At 28.8% G+C, this 14,826-nt stretch overlaps 1 pseudogene; it reads right to left on the bottom strand.

Annotated features, from left to right (window-relative positions):
* LOC110664699 (cytochrome P450 CYP736A12-like) overlaps positions 1 to 10,911 on the bottom strand; it is a 37,219-nt pseudogene extending 26,308 nt beyond the window's left edge.
* Between the last annotated feature and the right edge of the window lie 3,915 nt (positions 10,912 to 14,826).

Below are 14,826 nucleotides of genomic sequence, written 5' to 3'. Positions count from 1 at the left end.
TATTGTTCACATGAAAACAATATGTCTATTTTGTGGGAACTTGTCAAGAGACATGACTCTTTGATTCCTTCTGCTTGAAAACTATAAATTCTATGAAATCAATTCTTATGCTCTTTTTGGCATGAAATCTAGCTCATTAATACTGATCAAATGAAACTATTGTACTTGTATTGTTGTTTTATGCAAAAAGAGGATATTGAACCTATTTTGTTAAAGTTGCTACATTCTATACTCTTACTATTGATGCTACATTTTGGCTTAATGCTACTTTTCTATATTTACAATTGCTGCCTCACACTCTCTTTGTGGTTGAAACGCTCCAATCTAATTTGAATCACTAAAATTGTTACTTAGATTTATCCTTTGGTTCTTTTCTGACATATTATTGATATTGTGCATCAATGATTGGCATCTGTGAAATAATTTCACTATTAATAGTTTTTGCATAAGTATTTCAAAAAACATGGTTTTACATCAAATTTACATCTTTAATGATTGTTGATATCATGAACTTGTTAGTAATTTTTATTGAGTATGGTTGATTGTGCTCCTATTTTAAACATAAATAATTGGTCTAAACATGTGTTGCACTCTTGTCTGAATTAAAATCTTGTGTCTATCACTTATTTCACTTACACTATGTGGTATATTGTTTATAGTGTAAATTTTAGTTCTTGTAGTTCTCTCTCTAATGCTTTTTCATCTCTATGGATTAAAAGAGAGCTTGTGAAAAGTGACCTAGGGGAGAATATAGTAAGGGTCCTCAGCCTACCCAAACACCTCTTCATGCTTTTGGATTTGAATAGTCTACAGGAGTTTAGAAAGAAGCTTCTCTAGTTCTTTTATACTAACCTTGTCAAAAAGAATATTGTACGTCTTCTCCTTTGGAGTGTATTTTGATGATGCCAAAAGGGGGATATATGTAGATAGTAAATGTATAATTCTAGATTCTAGGCTTTATACATGATAAATACATAGTATACATGCTTTTAGTGGGATACATTTTTTAGTAGATAATGGAAGTATAGCTCCAGATTCTAGAAATACCTTTATACATAGTATATACATGGTATACATACATGATATTGGTATATTTATATGATGTTTTCTAATCTATTGGATTGTTATTGATTTAGAAATATCTTTGTATCATCATTCATCTAGGACTTATGACATTATGGCATTGCATTCATTGAGTCAAAACCTCTCTTATGTGCTCTTCAAATTCTAATTATTGAAGCATAAATTGTTTTTGAAAGGGGGAGAATTTCTGAAAAATACACACTTCACTTGTGTTTAATTTTCCTCATCCACTAATTGTTTATCGTCATCAAAAAGGGGGAGATTGTTGGACCTACGGGTCTTAATCCATGTTTTGATGATAGTAAATAATTAGTGTGCTACTAATCTACTTTGGAAGTATTTGTTTTAAAATTGTAGGTCCCAAGTTCAAAATTGAGAAATTGCTTCAAATTAAGATTGAGAGAGAGCAAGAAATTGAAGCAAAGATCAAGGAGACACTATAATGTAAATTTTTTCTTTTATCTTGTGAATCTCAATTGGTTGGTTATGTTGGCTCAAGTCTAAGTTTCTCTAAATTTCTTAGTGTCTTTATTTTTAACTTTTCTTGACCAAGAGGGAGTAAAATGAAATTTTTACTTTTGATAAATGAAATTTTTTTTTTGAAAATGCTTTTATTGAAAAATTTATCAAATTAGCTTTCCAACGGTTCAAATGGATTGAAAATTCGAGTTCGGATCAAAAAGTTATGAGTTTTTAAAGCTTAAGTGCCCTTTTGTGCCTTTTGTCCAGAGAGCACTTCGACAGCCAGAGTTGGAAACTTTGGTAGCTGAAGTTCACACTTTAAATAATAGTTTTGAATTTTTAAAGCCTAATTGCCTTTTTGGTCTAGTGAGCACTTCGGTAGCTAAAGCTGGGAACTTCGGCAGCCGAAGTTCACTTTTTAAATAACATTTTTTGGCACCCCAACCTTTGGCAACTGAAGTAAAAGACTTCGGCAGCCAAACATGGTTTTTTAAAACTTGATAAAACAGGGTTATGGGTGGTTGAACAGTTATATTTGCATTTAATGTTCCTCTAACAGTCATTTTCTTGCCAAAACTATAAATAGAGACCATTTATGATTGGAGGGAAGTGACAACAACTATTTCTTTGAGAATTTATTATGTTCAAAAGATTTCTTCCTCTTTTCTCTCTTTAGAGCTTAAGCTACCATAATTGATTATTGAGAGCTTGATAGTTTGAGCTATAATTTCTTTGTTCTGAGAGTTTGTTCAAGGTTATTGTAAACATTTATTGTTACTTAAGTGTAATAAAGCATTAAATTGCTCTTAAGTGTAAAGGGATTTATAAAAGAATAAGGGTTTGCTCTTGTGGTGATTGTAAAGGGTTTATTCTTTACCTAAAGAAGAATTTTAATGAAGTTAACTCTCAAAGAAGGCCTTGAGGAAAGGACATGGTATTGGGATAGCCGAACTTCTATAAAATCTCTTGTGTTCTTTCTTTTCTTCCTTTTTTTGTGCACTTCTATCAAAAATCTCCAGCTAACCTTCAAATTTTTAATTAATACCCAATTCACCCCCCCCCCCACCTTGGATTGCCGCAAGCAACAATAATAGATATTGCTTAAGACACATCCTCAGTAATTATAAAATGAAGTTTAAAAATACTGATATGAAAGAAGTTATTTGAAAGGCGGGTTAGTGATCTAAATTTAATAGTTATCGTAACTTTAATTGAAGCAATCATTGTCACATAATGTAAAGAATTAATAGTGTTTTTTGTAATAGCCTACTAAATGTAGAAAAAAAAATTATGAGTCCATGAACACAATCAAGAGCGAGTATCCAAGCATGTTTGAATGGGCCATAAAGATGCCTTTAGACAAATGGACACGTTCTCATGATGGAAGGAAACATTATGGCTTCATGACAACCAATACCATTGAGTCCGTTAATAGAATGCTCAAGGAGATCTATGCATTACCAATAACTATAATGGTACAGAAAATATTTTTCTAGTGTATCAAATATTTTAACACATGCCTAATGACGTTCTGTGAGCAACTGCAATTGCACTTAAAATTTACACGAGCATGTCAAAAACTTTTAATTGAAAATTTTAAATGCAGCAAACTCACTTAATGCTAGATTGTTTAACCATAATTGTGGTGAATTTGAAGTTTGGAAGGGTGGATCTGGAAAGAAGCATGTTGTGAAACTTGATGAAAGGACATGCATGTGTGAAAAGTTTTAAGAGATACACATTCCATGTTTCCATGTGATAGCAGCATACCAATCAATATCAATTAATTATGAGCAATATATTTCAAATTATTATACATTGGATCAAACGCTTAAGTGCTATGAGTGACAGTTTCATGCACTTAGACATCATAATGATTGGTTGACAGACAAGATCCAATTCTTATATCTGATCCAACATGGAAAAGGTCTAAAGGAAGACCAAAATCATTAAGGAAGAAGAATGAAATGGATTGGAGGGTGAATGGAAAAGCTAGGGAGACGTCTAAAATCCATTGTTCGCTCTGTTGTGAATAAGGATATACAAAAAAGAGTTGTCCCATGCGAAAGAACACCATTAATTAATTATATTACTCTTTTCAAATACATTGTATTGAACAAATCCTCTAATTTTTTTTTAACTACCATATATTGTTGCGCACTATGTTTATTTTTATGTTTTCATTTTATGTGTGTAAATGTAACAGGGATTAATGCATAGGAAGATGAATTGTGTCTTATCACATAAGAGTCATCCAAACACTTCAAATAAAAAGCAAATGAAAATATAATGGACAAATATACAAACCTTAATGGATGTACATAGTATGGTCATAAAAGAGCATTTGTCAATCTGAAGTGTTATGCATGTCTGCAACAAGGATTCGCAAACCATATATTTATAAGTGAGCATTTAAAGAATCTTTCAAGTTTTGAAAAAGTTACAATCGCTATACAGTATGAATGGGAGAGATTATGGGAGACACGTTGTGAACTGGAAGCATACTATAGATTTCATGATTTACCAATCCCAATGGTTCGATTAGCTGAGGTAGAAACGAATTCAATCAAAGGTATCCAAAAAGGTAAAGCACAATTGTGTGCTGAGAATGAGATAATGAATAATCATCTTGAACTATTTCACAAACAATGAATGCCATTCATAAATATGGACAAGTTAATAGCGTACCTGAAGCTACCTTAAACATGGAAGATGATGAGATTTTTTATTTTAGTGACGGTGATGATAATGATTTTGTACATTATCTCCCACACTGCTTACCACTATGTTGCTAGGTTTAGTATAGTACAATGTTAACTTAGTCTTTATTTATTGTGATTATAAGATATATGTAATGCATTGTTAAATATGAATTATTGCCTTTTGATGTGTTTGTTTTCCAATTATAATTTTAGAATTAAAAGGAGTTATTTACCGTAAGGATGAATTAAAAAAAAAACAATTAACAAGAGAGGGGTGTGGGTGAGAGAATTGATGAAATAGGGTGGTACAAGTATTGGGACATAATCTGCTTAGGAAAGTTAGCATCCTTACTCTGAGCAGACTGATATTTGTAACAGCATGTAGAGTCGGGACGCTATTATTATCAACGTCAAGGCAGGGATGCATGTCACATCAAGGATATTAATGGCAGTCATGGTAGGGGTGAGCATTCGGTTCTAACCGAACCAAACCGAACCAAATTAAATTATAAAAACCAAATTATATATTTTAGAAATCGAACAGAACCGAAATTGATAAAAAATCGAATCGAACTGAACCATTCTATTTCAGTGTTCAAACCGATCGGTTTTGATTTTTGATTGATTTTTTAATTTAGACTTGATTTTCAAGTTATTTGGTCTAATTTTGACTTTGGTTTAAACCTAATAACCATTAATCAATGAAATTAAACAATTTATATTTATATAATTAAATATAATTTATAAATTCCCCATAAAAATAAATCAATTCAAAAATTAATTCGGTTTGATTTGGTTCGATTTGAATATATAAAATTACTATTTGGTTTGGTTCGGTTTAACCTAATTTTTTCTCTTCAAAATCAAACCGAACTGAAATAACCAAAATTTTTATAATATAATACCGAACCGAATTGATTAAAATTTAAAATCAAATCGATTGAACCGAATTAATTTAATTCGGTTCGATTTTTCAATTTGAACCGAAATTTGCTCACCCCTAAGTCATGGCAGTGAGATTTATTGCTTGCTAAAGGATATCAGCACCTTGACTTAAATTTTCAATTTAAGTCCCCAACTTGCCACCACCTTCAGCATGCAACTAATATCACTACCATGACTGCTTATAATATTTACTTAATGTGACTGAGCAACAGGGAATCACTGCAGCCCTTCATGGACAATGATAATAATAGCGTCCTTACTCTGCACGCTATTATTAACAGCACCTTGCTTTCGACACTCTAATTTGAACAGCGTCCCAGTAACTATTTCACCCCCACTTTGTAATTTCTCTCACCCATACCCCTCTCTCATTAATAGCTCCATTTATTACATAATTAAACACATTGGTTGCATTATTATGTTTTTCTTATTTATTTATTTGTGCTGCCTTTTGTTTTTATCTTAGATAAAATCATGGCTCTTATAATGCTCACTCCAAAAAGGATTGTCAGTCGATAACAACAAGAAAAGTACATGCTATAATTAAGAATTTGATTAATCTATCTATGGAAGTAACAATCTCAAGTACAGGGGATTACCTAGTTTGCCTTGTGAGGCATACGATAAAGGTCAATGGACTAATTCAAGAAATTATATGGGAATGAGAGCTATTAACAGATAAACTTAGATATTTGGCTTTGAGGTCAGCTTTTAGTTGTATTCACAATAAGGGTATACTCGATCACTTATGGCGAAAATTGGAAGCTAACTGTTCCCCATCATATTTACTAGTACTTAAAGGCTTTGTGAAAGAGTATGCTGGTTAGGTCGCCATGAAGACCATGTGTCGATCGACTGGTATAAATATGCGTGATAGTAACAAACATACTCTGGTGAAGCCAGTGTTACCTAAAATCGATTACAAATTGGAGAAAGATCTTTATGACGAGCTAATTAGATCATGTCAAGTTAATAAAATAGTCAGGATGACCTAGTTAGTTATAATGTTATGAACAATATGTATATATTTTGTTTATTTATTAAACAATGTTTTTCTTATATCTTTATATTGACTATGTATTTCAAACTTATAATTAATGCATGAATGAAAAATTTTAATTAATATAATTACTTTATTACTTGTTTTTATTACCATTGGTGTCTTAATTAATGTACAAGAGGTATATGTGTATTGTTGTAGTTGTCAAAATACAATTTTAAAATGTATATTTGCCACAATGAATAGGTATGGCTAGACAACAACAAAGAAGAGATTACATTACTCCAGGGTTGATTGATGCACAACTTCTTCAACTCCAGCCACAACACCATTCTGAAGAGATTTGGAATGGTACAATTGAACATGAAATGCTTACCTGTAGGAGGCAGGGGAACGTCTTGCATTCTAACATTGATGACTGAATAGTTTCTCATCTCCGAGATTTTGGATTTATTAGTATTGCCCGACTAGGATTTTTTTTCTCTTGATTGGCACCTAATTAGTGCCTTTGTAGAGCAATGGAGACTAGAGACCTATACATTTATAATGCCAATTGGTGAGTGTGTAATTACTTTCCAAGATGTAGGCATTATTTTCGATTTGCCAGTAGATGGTTTTCCTATAATTGGGATGTCAAGGGCCGACTGGCCAGCACTTTGTAAGATGTTATTGGGAGCTAGACCATCCCAGGCTATGATAAGAGGACATACATTGAAATTATCATGGCTTGCTGATGAGTTTGGAGATATTCCACATCATGTAGATAACTTAACTATGTTCACACCTCATTGGTTCTATATTTTCGAATAAAACAAACTCACATGTGAACTTGATGTTCCTACCCCTTTTAGAAGACTTGAGGGAAACTGTGACATACAGTTGGGGGAAAGCATGCTTAGCCTTCCTTTATTGGGAGCAATGTCGTGTTGCAGTCACTGAAACGAAGGAGATTTTAGGGCCCCTGTTCATTTTGCAGATATGGGCTTGGGAGAGATTTAAAATAATCTCTCTATTATTAAAAGATCCATCAGTATCGGATGATGCACCACTAGGTGCTAGGTATGTCCCTAAACTTTTATTTTCTTTCCATTAAGCAATGAACAAATTGATTTTTATTGTATTGCATCAAAATTTTTCTTTTCAACTAAGAGGTGGAGTAGAGCTTGATAGATTACTGAAGTAACAACTCATGTATTATCACAAATCTAGTACAACCTTAACCGGATGCACCCGCAAGATGTAAACCATACTTCCATAATCATAGTTAAAATAGTAATATGTTACATTTTTCCTTGCATTTATCTTGACTTAATGCTTTATTACTATTAACTTACAGATTACATGGGAATCATGTACTAATGAATCGTTGGATGAGCTTCAAGACATCTGTGTTCAAGGCCGTCCCATTTGGAAGGCAATGGTGCCATTAGTTTGCTTCTATATTGTTGAATGGCACCAAGCTGATAGGATACTCAAGCGGTTTGATTTAGTTCAACCTATTCTACACCCATAGATGCAAACAGATGAGTTGCACGAGAGTACTCTTCAACTAAGTGAGAGTAATTAGGAGCACCACCATGCAATATATATTAATCATTGGAATAGGTGACAATAATTCATTGCTCAAGGGTAACAATGGTACAACCACTCCACCATTATTTTGAATATATGGAGTGGTACCATCGAGTTGTGAGATATTGGATCTCAATTAGTGGAGCTGCTATTGGTTCTGTGGTAATGATTTAGAATACCAGTTACTTACTATTATTCATATTATATAATTTTTAATGTTAAATATAAATTAATAAATGTATGTTTATATTTACAGGAGGACAGAATCGAGGATTATTTGCTAAAATAAAAGAACCCATCAACTGAAAATGTGGAACAAGTTAAGTATACACTGAGGAATTTGATGAATACTCCAGAGCAAGAAAGTCAGCTTTGCCAAATACCACCTCCTCAGCTCGCACTTCAACCAACAACTTTGTAAATGAATTGGAAGAGAACCAACTCGTCAATCAGCTTGAGTCCTCACACAGACGACGTCGATCATGTCCTACTAAATGTCGATAATAGCCACTTCGTCCACCCTCTCTGCCTGGTGATGTTTGCTCCCACCTATCGCATTCCACCCTTGCTGCCCGTTATCTGAGCCTGATCCTTCTGATCCAGTTCCCTCGCCACTTACACCTTCTGATCTTAGTCCGTCCACAATATTCCAACCATATTCAGAAACTATCACAGCACAGTACACTGGTTGGGTGTCTAGCCCATCAATATCTGGCCCAACAACAACATGGATGCCATTTCAATCTTAAAGGTGGAGTGGTACCACGTTTGACTTCATTGAGAGTCAATAGTCGCAAACACCATTCAGTTGCTTATTTGCTCCTTTTGGCAGACTATCTAGCATCGGGCCATCACACTATGCTTCGAGTCAATTTGGTGGATATGGTTCAGAACAATACTTTGCACTATATCAGTCTGGTGCCTTAGGTCATATTCCTTCTAGTGCGAGACACTATGAACAAAGTGCTATACATTCTACTGTAAGGGGGAATCATCAAGACAACAAGAAGGACAACCTAACTAACCCCAAGATACATAAGGTGATACACAAGATCTGGAAGAAGGGGGACAATATTGAGTTCTTTGACCGATGAGACGTATAAGGAGACTTAGCTATGGCACATGACTTTTTTGAATACTTGTCTTATTTTATATATTAATTATGCTGCAACTTTTAATTTTGTTTTATTATATTACATTTTTAAACGTTTTGCTAATTTATATATATGCCTTAATTTATATCTTCCTTTTTATCTTTTATATCTACAATTTTACTTATTGCTCATATAATATGTTGGTGAAAATATTATAATTTAATATTTTTTTTATCTATCAAAATAACATATTTTTTTAAAGAAATTTTACAATATAAATTTTGTACTTTAATATTTTTTAATCTATAAAACTAACATATTTTTAAATCTATAAATCTATTATGTTTTAAAAAAATAAACCAAAAAAAGCCCCCATTAAGATAAATAAAACATAAACATACTGATTCAAATATTACACATTAATATTTTTAATCTATAAACTAAGAATTTTTTTTAATTTGTAAAAAAAAAAGCATGTTTTACAAAATAAACAAAAAATTTCCAATACAATAATTAGCCATTAATATTTTTAACATTAATATTTTTTAATCTGTACAACTATAATTTTTTTACAATGTATAAACACAATTAAATTTCACAAATGTATAATATTAAATCAATGTTACTACTACTAAAAAAATAAAGCAGAATTTAAAAAATAAATCAATGTATAAAACTAACATATTTTTAAATCTACAAATTTAATATGTTTTAAAAAATAAACAAAAAATATTCCCCATTAGGAAAAATAAAACGTACCAATTCAAATATTATACATTAATATTTTTAATTTATAAACTAAGATATTTTTAATTTATAAAAATAACATATTTTACAAAATAAACAAAAAACTTCCAATACGATAATAAGTCTTTAATATTTTTAACATAAATATTTTTTAATCTGTACAACTATAATATTTTTATAATGTATAAACACAATTACATTTGACAAATGCATAGTACTACTACTAAAAAAATAAATTAGTATTGCAATTGCAGTGAGACACTATTATGATTATCATGTTGCTGCCATAGGAATGCTAATATAATTAGCATCTTGTTGCGGGATCATTTAGCAATTTTTGAACACCTGAGAATGCTAATTATATTACTGTCTTGCTGCCTGACCAAATACCATCTTCTGCATGGCTGACAAACGTTCTGCATGGCTGACGTGAAGGGACTTGGAACGCTAGTAATATTAACGTATTGATAGTGGGACGTCACTATAACTAGCGTTCAGACTGGGATGTTATTTATATTCGAGTCTTGCCGTTGGGACGCTATTATGACTAGTGTCTTGGTGCACTAGCTTTTCAAGTCAGCTCTATTCGCACCATTTTGGTAATTTAACATAAACACACCCTCTTCCGGTATTTTTTTTATGCTACAATACCCTTGTACGGTCAATTACGCCCTGCCAAGTTCATATTTTCCATGATAAGAGACTTCAGGTCGAACTCATCAACGTCACTTCCTCCAAACACCATCTTATGAGTCATGTTCCGTATTACTGCCTCAAACCTTGCACTGAAATCCACCACCTCCTTCGCCGCTGCTGCTTTCTTCAATGAATCCACCAGTAACCCCAGCTTTTCCCTTCTCATCGGTGCAAAAGACTCAACTTTTGATACACTGAGAAGGTGTAGTGCAGACAACTTCCTCATGTAGCTCCAGTGCAAACTGTATTTAGGGAAAGCCATGCCTTTGGAATCATAGGACATGAGAGGAGCCTGGAGTTTTGGACGGCTAGCGAAAATGACATCATTGGTCTTAAGAAATAGTTTAGCAGCTTTAGAAGACGATACCACAATGTTTACAGAGCCTAGCCTTAACGACATGATGGGGCCATATTCTTTGGCTAAATGGTAAAGGGATCGAAGAAGGAGGTTTCCTAGCATGTGGGGGTTACCAATGATTGGTAGGGGTCGGGGACCAGGGGGTAGTTTCCAGCCATTTTTGTAGTTTCCGACGCCGCGTAAGAAGTAACGAATGAAAGGCAAGAGAGATCCAAGAAGGATCAAGAATATAGCTGATACTATTGGAGACATGGAGTGGGAGCTTGGACATGATGATAATGATGAGAGCAGGAGTTATATCAGGTGTTTAGTTGTTATTGTACATGTAAAGCAATGGCTTGATGGTTTTTGTAGTTCTATTCAGCTGTCGCCTGCTAGAGCACTTCTAGTTTTCTTTGACATTGGGCCCCACTACATATGTCACTTAGCAATAAAAATCTTTTAAACCAAAATTGAAAGTTGAAAATTGATGAGGTTCAAATTGAAAAGTTTTCATTTTTTGAATGATTTATTTGACTTGATTTTGATTCTATTAGAATTTAAACTTCAAACTTCACAATATTTCATCAAATTAAAACTTATTAATTAATTTTTTTTATTTGAGCAAAATATATGATGTTTTCATTTTTATTTTATTATTGATGTACTGAGTGAGACCCATTTTAAGTTATTGTGCACATTTACTATTATACCAGACCTATTTAGATTATTAATTAATTTTTACGTTTTTAAGTTTATCATATATATATATAGGATAAATTGCTATTTCTAGGTTTAATTATATTGTGCATTTAGTATTCATTTGAAATAAACTATTGGCATAAAAAAATCAAAACAAATCTAATACAATTATGTATGAATTTTATTTTTTAAAATAATTTTTTAAATTAAAAAAATTAAATTCTTTCAAAATCATAATTTTCAAACAGAGAATTACTGAATTCCTATTTCAATATTCTAGGTTTGAAACTGTTTCAATATTCTAGGTTTAAAATAATCTCTTTTATATTTTATCATGCCTCCATAATTGACAGTGACAATTGCTTAAAACATTCAAACTAGGGTTAAAATACATCACCCATCACTGGAATTAAATATTACTAATATTACTAAATAAAAATAAAAGTAAATGTGCGGCTGTCTATTAATTAAGCGAAGCAGCCAACGTGCGGATGAAAGGTCAGCTCGCTCCTCAACAAAGCGGCTCAGTCTCTTTTTTTTTTTTTTAATTATTTAATTAGCAGCCATATTCTTATACATGCATGTTACGTTTTACGCTAGCGCGATGCCGTGATATTATTATTTTTTAATTTATTATATTTATATAATTAATAAATAAATATTTATATTGAAAACATACATTATTTTATTTTATAATAATATAAAATATAATTAAATTTTATCTAGTAAGTCAAGTGTACCTAATTTAGTTTAAGACCAACTAATATTAATAATATAATATAATATTTATTAGTTAGTTATTATAATACATTGAATAAAATATAATTTAATTATAAAAAATATTTATTTGTAAGGTCTAATAATAATAATAATAATAATAATAATAATAATAGTTAAAAAAGTAATTTAATTAACTCATCTAAAGAAAATGCATAAGAATTTAACAACAAGGCAATTTTAATTTTTTGTTATTTATAAACTAAATTTACTCATTTAATAGACTAATAAATCTAAATAGTTCTTATGAAAAGTCTATAAATATTATTTTTAGATAACAATAATAATTACGAAATTATAACAATAGACTAATAATAATGACAATCAAAATCTTAATAATTTAAAATAGTTTTTATAGAAAAAAATACAAAAAAAATATTGCTAAAATAGATTAATAATTTATTGTTATTATATTTTCTTCCTCATAATTAATGAGATGAAAGTCTAATGTTTTATTAATATAATGTTATATAAAGTGAGATTTATATTTATCATAAAGTAAAATTTTATTAAAATTGATTTAATAATAATAATAATAATTAATGCAAATTGAATTATTAAAATGACAATAAAAAAATAAAATACTAAAAAGAAATAATTTCAATTCATATACAAACAATTAAGTTGTTTGAAACTTATAATTAATAAATAAAAATTTTGAAAACTTATTTAATAAAATAAAACTCATAAATAAAAATTTGATGGTATTAGTGTTTCTTCTAATTCAAAAAATTTAATTAATTAAAAAGATAAAAAAAATGAAATAGCATGTCATAAGCTTTCATTATATATCATAAAAAATTAAAAAAAAATAGTAAAAAATAAAATTTTAAAAAAATAAAGACACTGAAAATAAAAAATCACAATAGATAATATGACATTGTTATTGTAAAAGTGAATTAAACTTTATTAAAAAAAATTATTTTAAATTTCTCCCCATGAAAACAATAAATATTAAATAATTTATAAGATATTGAAATTAAAATAAAAATTTTATATATATATATATATATATATATATATATATATATATATATATATATATAGATAGAAGAAAAAAAGTCCATAAAATCTCTGACTGTCTAGGAAAATGTGAAAGGATGCGGCTAGAAACAAGAATTTGTGGGAAGATGATTATAATTTAGACAAAAAAAAAAATAATAATAAAATAATAAAATAAAAAATAGGGGCAAAGAGGAACTTTTACTGTTCGTATGAACACTAAAAGAACTCCTATTTTAGTATAGTATAATAATATTTTGTCACTCTATTTTTCACTTAATTTTGAAAAATAATTAATTCTTTCAATTTAATTAACTAGAAATATTTTATTTTAAAAATAATTTCATTATCAATAAATATATGAAAATTACTTATTTAATAAGTAGATTTTATCATATATTTTATATCTTAATTCATAATAAATGATATTTAAATAAGAAAAATTTTATATTTATTATTGAGTAAAAATTATTTAATTGAATGATGAAATATCTCAACTTTTAATGTTTCATTTATTTCATGAAAAATAATATTTATATAAAAAATAATTTCTATAAAAATATCTTTTATTATTTTGCTGTAATGTTAAATTAATAATATTTATTTAGTTCATGTATATATAAGCGTGTTTACATTCTAATAAAATTTTTAAAGTTTAAAAAATAAAAAATAATATTCTCTTTTAAAAAATAAAAATTATTTTTTAAAAAAATTACTTAATTTTCTTTTAATCAGAGAAATATTTTTTATTAATCAATTTTCTTTAAATGCTTTCAAATATTAAAAAATATAGAAAATATTTTTCAAGAAAATATTTTTCATGAAATAAATAAAGTCTTAAGAGACACCATGAGATTTTTTTTTTTTGTCAAAACATTACTATTTTGAAAATTTTAATTTTAAATTAGCAAGTTTTGCTTATATTGGTTACCTGTCATCCAAAATGTAATAGTAATCTACGAATCAAATCATAAAAAATAAAAAATAAAAGGAAAATTACTTTATTGTTTCATCCATTTTTCACTTATGAGCTTGTGGTTCACACGAGCAGTAACATGAGATTTCATATTGTCATCAGAAGGCGATTTTCCGTCATTCACCATTACAATGCTACTGACATGGCAAGCTTGCAATTCTACTTAATCTGCTGACATGGCAAGCTTGCAATTCTACTTAATTAGTATAATGTTGATGCTATTTATGGATAATATATAATTTTTATTTTTTAATTTAATTTTTAATTATATTTTTAAATAAAATAAATTATTATTATTAAATTAATTATAAATTAAATTTTTTTATTTAATTTAATTTGAATAAACTTTTATCTGTTATAATAATAAATTTTTAATTATTTTATATGTAATTAATTAAAATACTCATTTAATTTTTTTATATATATATTAATAATAATTTTCATAATTATTTTATTTAAAATATGATAAAAGTACTTTATTTAAAAAATAATTAAAATATCATAAAATATTTTATATTTTATCTCATAATTTATGTAAATTGATATTTATTTTTCATAAATTACAAAAAATACATTAAATTAATGAAAAAATAATATTATTTTAAAAATATATAAATATAATATTTTTGTTGTTATTAATATAATAAAAAATATTAAATTACTAATAATGAATTGAATTATTTAATTTTAATAATAATGAAAATATATAATATTATTATTAATTAAAAATA

This window comes from Hevea brasiliensis, chromosome 9 (genome assembly GCF_030052815.1).
Source record: "Hevea brasiliensis isolate MT/VB/25A 57/8 chromosome 9, ASM3005281v1, whole genome shotgun sequence".
In the NCBI taxonomy this organism is placed as follows: domain Eukaryota; kingdom Viridiplantae; phylum Streptophyta; class Magnoliopsida; order Malpighiales; family Euphorbiaceae; genus Hevea; species Hevea brasiliensis.
This window is presented reverse-complemented; position numbering and strand designations above follow the sequence as displayed.